Raw genomic sequence first — 5,769 nt, 5'->3', positions numbered from 1 at the left:
TGGTTATGATGGTGGAGTGGGGCAGCAGGTGGTGGTGGTGGAGTGTGGCAGCAGGTGGAGGTTATGGTGATGGAGTGTGGCAGCAGGTGGTGGAGGTGGTGGAGGTGGAGTGTGTCAGCAGGTGGTGGTTATGGTGGTGGAGTGTTGCTGCAGGTGGTGGTTATGGTTGTGGAGTGTGGCAGCAGGTCGTGGAGGTGGTGGTGGTGGAGTGTGGCAGGAGGGGCTGGTTACTGTCGTGGTTGTGGAATGTGGCAGCAGGTGGTGTTTATAGTGGTGGAGTGTGGCAGCAGGTGGTGGTAGTGGTGTTGGTGGAGTGTGGCAGCAGGTGGTGGTTATGGTGGTGTAGTGTGGCAGAAGGTGGTGGTTATGGTGATGGAGTGTGGCAGCAGGTGGAGGTTATGGTGGTTGAGTGTGGCAGCAGAAGGAGGTTATAGTGGTTGAGTGTGGCAGCAGATGGTGGTTATGGTGGTGGAGTGTGGCAGCTCGTGGGGGTTTTGGTGGTGGAGAGTGGCAGCAGGTGGTGATTATCATTGTGGAGTGTGGCAGCAGGTGGTGGTTATGGTGGTGGAGTGCGGCAGCAGGTGGTAGTTATGGTGGTGGAGTGAGGCAGCAGGTTTTGATTTTGGTGGTGGAGTGTGGCAGCAGGTGGTGGAGTGTGGCAGCAGGTGGTGGTTATGGTGGTGTAGTGTGGCAGCAGGTGATAGTTTTGGTGGTGGAGTGTTGTAGCAGGTGGGTGTTATAGTAGTGGAGTATGGCTGAAGGTCGTGGTTATGGTAGTGGAGTGTTCCAGCAGGTGGTGGTTATGGTGATGGAGTGTGGCAGCAGGTGGTGGAGGTGGAGTGTGTCAGCAGGTGGTGGTTATGGTGGTGGAGTGTGGCAGCAGGTGGTAGTTTTGGTGGCGGAGTGTGGCAGCAGGTGGTGGTTATGGTGGTGGGGTGTGGCAGAAGGTGGTGGTGATGGTGGTGGAGAGTGGCAACAGGTGGTGGTGATGGTGGTGGAGTGTGGCAGCAGGTGGTGGTTATGGTAGTGGAGTGTGGCAGCAGGTGGTGGTTATGGTGGTTGAGTGAGGCAGCAGATGGTGGTTATGGTGGTGGAGTGCGGCAGCAGGTTGTGGTTATGGTGGAGGAGTGAGGCAGCAGGTGGTTGTTTTGGTGGTGGAGTGTGGCAGCAGGTGGTGGTTATGGTGGTGGAGTGTGGCAGGTGGTGGTGGTTATGGTGGTGGAGTGTAGCGGCAGGTGGTGGTTACAGTGGTGGAGTGTGGCAGCAGGTGGTGATTATGGTAGTGGAGTGTGGCAGCAGGTGGTGGTTAATGTGGTGGAGTATGGCAGCAGGAGGTGGAGTGGGGCAGCAGGTGGTGGTGGTGGTGGAGTGGGGTAGCAGGTGGTGGTGGTGGTGGAGTGTGTCAGCAGGTTGTGGTTATGGTAGTGGAGTGTGGCAGCAGGTGGTGGTTATGGTGGTGGAGTGTAGCAGCAGGTGGTGGTTACAGTGTTGGAGTGTGGCAGCACGTGGTGATTATGGTGGTGGAGTGTGGCAGCAGGTGGTGGTTAATGTGGTGGAGTGTGGCAGCAGGTGGTGGTTATTGTGGTGGAGTATGGCAGCAAGTGGGTGTTATAGTTGTGGAGTGTGGCAGCAGGTGTTGGAGTGTGGCAGAAGGTGGTGGTTATGGTGGTAGAGTGTGGCCGCAGGTGGTGGTTATGGTGGTGGAGTGTGGCAGCAGGTGTTGGAGTGTGGCAGCAGGTAATGGTTGTGGTGGTGGAGTGTGGCAGCAGGTAGTGGTTACAGTGGTGGAGTGTGGCAGCAGGTGGTGATTATGGTGGTGGAGTGTGGCAGCAGGTGGTGGTTATGGTGGTGAATTGTGGCAGCAGGTTGTGGTTATGGTGGTGGAGTGTGGCAGCAGGTGGTGCTTATCATGGTGGAGTTCGGCAGCAGGTGGTGGTTATGATGGTGGAGTGGGGCAGCAGGTGGTGGTGGTGGAGTGTGGCAGCAGGTGGTGGTTATGGTTATGGAGTGTGGCAGCAGGTGGTGGAGGTGGAGTGTGTCAGCAGGTGGTGGTTATTGTGGTGGAGTGTTGCCGCAGGTGGTGGTTATGGTTGTGGAGTGTGGCAGCAGGTCGTGGAGGTTGTGGTGGTAGAGTGTTGCAGGAGGGGCTGGTTACTGTCGTGTTTGTTGAATGTGGCAGCAGGTGGTGTTTATAGTGGTGGAGTGTGGCAGCAGGTGGTGGTAGTGGTGGTGGTGGAGTGTGGCAGTAGGTGGTGGTTATGGTAGTGGAGTGTAGCGGCAGGTGGTGGTTATGGTGGTGGAGTGTGGCAGCAGGTGGTGGTTATGGTGGTGGAGTGTGGCAGCAGGTTGTAGTTATGGTGGTGGAGTGAGGCAGCAGGTGGTGATTTTGGTGGTGGAGTGTGGCAGCAGGTGGTGGTTATAGTGGTGGAGTGTGGCAGCAGGTGGTGGTAACAGTGGTGGAGTGTGGCAGCAAGTTGGTGTTATTGTGGTGGAGTATGGCTGCAGGTGGTGGTTATGGTAGTGGAGTATGGCTGCAGGTGGTGGTTATGATGGTGGAGAGGGGCAGCAGGTGGTGGTGGGGGAGTGTGGCAGCAGGTGGTGGTTATGGTGATGGAGAGTGGCAGCAGGTGGTGGTTATGGTGGTGGGGTTTGGCCGCAGGTGGTGGTTATGGTTGTGGAGTGTGGCAGCAGGTGGTGGTTATGGTGGTAGAGTGTGGCAGTAGGTGGTGGTTATTGTGGTGTAGTGTGGCAGCAGATGTTGGTTATGGTGTTGGAGTGTGGCAGCAGGTGGTGGTTATGGTGGTGGAGTGTGGCAGCAGGTGGTGGAGTGTGGCTGCAAGTGGTGGCTATGGTGATCGAGTGTGGCAGCAGGTGGTGGTTATGGTGATGGAGTGTGGCAGCAAGTGGTGGTGGTGGAGTGTGGCAGCAGGTGGTGTTTACGGTGGTGGAGTGTGGCAGCAGGTGGTGGTTATGGTGGTGGAATGTGGCAGCAGGTGGTGGTAATGGTGGAGTGTGGCAGCAAGTGGTTGTTATGGTGGTGGTGTGTGGCCGCAGGTGGGGGTTATGGTGGTGGAGTGTGGCAGTAGGTGGTGGAGTGTGGCAGCAGGTTATTGTTATGGTTGTGGAGTGTGGCAGCAGGTGGTGGAGTGTGGCAGCAGGTGGGAATTAGGGTGGTGGAGTGTGGCAGCACGTGGTGGTTATGGTGGTGGAGTGTGGCAGCAGGTGGTGGTTATGGTGGTGGAGTGTGGCAGCAGGTGGTGGTTATGGTGGTGGAGTGTGGCAGCAGGTGGTGTTTATAGTGGTGGAGTGTGGCAGCAGGTGGTGGTTATGGTGGTGGAGTGTGGCAGCAGGTGGTGGTTACGGTGGTGGAGTGTGGCAGCAGGTGGGAATTATGGTGGTGGAGTGTGACCGCAGGTGGTGGTTATGGTGGTGGAGTGTGGCAGCAGGTATAGTGTGGCAGCAGGTGGTGGTTATGGTGGTGAAGTGTAGCAGCAGGTGGTGGTTACAGTGTTGGAGTGTGGCAGCACGTGGTGATTATGGTGGTGGAGTGTGGCAGCAGGTGGTGGTTAATGTGGCGGAGTGTGGCAGCAGGTGGTGGTTATTGTGGTGGAGTATGGCAGCAGGTGGTGGAGTGGGGCAGCAGGTGGTGGTGGTGGTGGAGTGTGGCAGCAGGTTGTCGTTATGGTAGTGGAGTCTGGGAGCAGGTTGTGTTGGTGGTGGTGGAGTGTGGCAACAGGTGGTTGTGGTGGAGTGTGGCAGCAGGTGGTGGTTATGGTTGTGGAGTGTGGCAGCAGGTAGTGGTGGTGGTAGTGATGGAGTGTGGCAGCAGGTAGTGGTTTTGGTGGTGGAGTTTGGCAGCATGTGGTGGTTATGGTGGTGGAGTGTGGCAGCAGGTGGTGGTTATGGTGGTGGAGTTTAGCAGCAGATGGTGGTTATGGTGGTGGAGTGTGGATGGAAGTGGTGGCTATGGTGGTGGAGTGTGGCAGCAGGTGGTGGCTATGGTGGTGGATTGTGGCACCAGGTGGTGGTTATCGTGGTGGAGTGTGGCAGCATGTGGTCGTTATGGTGGTGGAGTGTGGCAGCAGGAGGTGGTTATGGTGGTGGAGTGTGGCTGCAGGGGGTGGTTATGGTGATGGAGTGTGTCAGCAGGTGGTGGTTATGGTGGTGGAGTGTGGCAGCAGGTGGTAGTTTTGGTGGTGGAGTGTGGCAGCAGGTGGTGGTTATGGTGGTGGAGTGTGGCAGCAGGTGGTAGTTTTGGTGGTGGAGTGTGGCAGCAAGTGGGTGTTATAGTTGTGGAGTGTGGCAGCAGGTGTTGGAGTGTGGCAGCAGGTGGTGGTTATGGTGGTAGAGTGTAGCCGCAGGTGGTGGTTATGGTGGTGAAGTGTGGCAGCAGGCGGTGGTTACAGTGGTGGAGTGTGGCAGCAGGTGGTGATTATGGCGGTGGAGTGTGGTAGCAGGTGGTGGTTATGGTGGTGGAGTGTGGCAGCAGGTGGTGGTTATGGTGGTGGAGTGTGGCAGCAAGTGGTGGTTATCATGGTGGAGTTCGGCAGCAGGTGGTGGTTATGATGGTGGAGTGGGGCAGCAGGTGGTGGTGGTGGAGTGTGGCAGCAGGTGGTGGTTATGGTGATGGAGTGTGGCAGCAGGTGGTGGAGGTGGTGGAGGTGGAGTGTGTCAGCAGGTGGTGGTTACGGTAGTGGAGTGTTGCCGCAGGTGGTGGTTATGGTTGTGGAGTGTGGCAGCATATCGTGGAGGGCGTGGTGGTGGAGTGTGGCAGGAGGGGCTGGTTACTGTCGTGGTTGTGGAATGTGGCAGCAGGTGGTGTTTATAGTGGTGGAGTGTGGCAGCAGGTGGTGGTAGTGGTGGTGGTGGAGTGTGGGAGCAGGTGGTGGTTATGGTAGTGGAGTGTAGCGGCAGGTGGTGGTTATGGTGGTGGAGTGTGGTTGCAGGTGGTGGTTAAGGAAATGGAATGTGGCAGCAGGTGGTGGTTATGGTCGTGGAGTGTGGCAGAAGGTGGTGGTTATGGTGATGGAGTGTGGCAGCAGGTGGAGGTTATAGTGGTTGAGTGTGGCAGCAGATGGAGGTTATGGTGGTTGAGTGTGGCAACAGATGGTGGTTATAGTTGTGGAGTGCGGCAGAAGGTGGTGGTTATGGTGGTGGAGTGAGGCAGCAGGTGGTGGTTATTGTGGTGGAGTGTGGCAGCTGGTGGTGATTATCATGGTGGAGTGTGGCAGCAGATGGTGGTTATGGTGGTGGAGTGCGGCAGCAGGTGGTAGTTATGGTGGTGGAGTGAGGCAGCAGGTGATGATTTTGGTGGTGGAGTGTGGCAGCAGGTGGTGGTTATGGTGGTGGAGTATGGCTGAAGGTCATGGTTATGGTAGTGGAGTGTTCCAGCAGGTGGTGGTTATGGTGATGGAGTGTGGCAGCAGGTGATGGAGGTGGAGTGTGTCAGCAGGTGGTGGATATGGTGGTGGAGTGTGGCAGCAGGTGGTGATTATGGCGGTGGAGTGTGGCAGCAGGTGGTGGTTATGGTGGTGGAGTGTGGCAGCAGGTGGTGGTTATGGTGGTGGAGTGTGGCAGCAGGTGGTGGTTATGATGGTGGAGTGGGGCAGAAGGTGGTGGTGGTGGAGTGTGGCAGCAGGTGGTGGTTATGGTGATGGAGTGTGGCAGCAGGTGGTGGAGGTGGTGGAGGTGGAGTGTGTCAGCAGGTGGTGGTTATGGTGGTGGAGTGTGGCAGCAGGTGGTGATTATGGCGGTGGAGTGTGGCAGCAG

Source organism: Procambarus clarkii, chromosome 46 (genome assembly GCF_040958095.1).
Source record: "Procambarus clarkii isolate CNS0578487 chromosome 46, FALCON_Pclarkii_2.0, whole genome shotgun sequence".
Taxonomy (NCBI): Eukaryota; Metazoa; Arthropoda; class Malacostraca; order Decapoda; family Cambaridae; genus Procambarus; species Procambarus clarkii.
The sequence above is the reverse complement of the archived record's forward strand: the minus strand, read 5'-3'. Positions refer to the sequence as shown.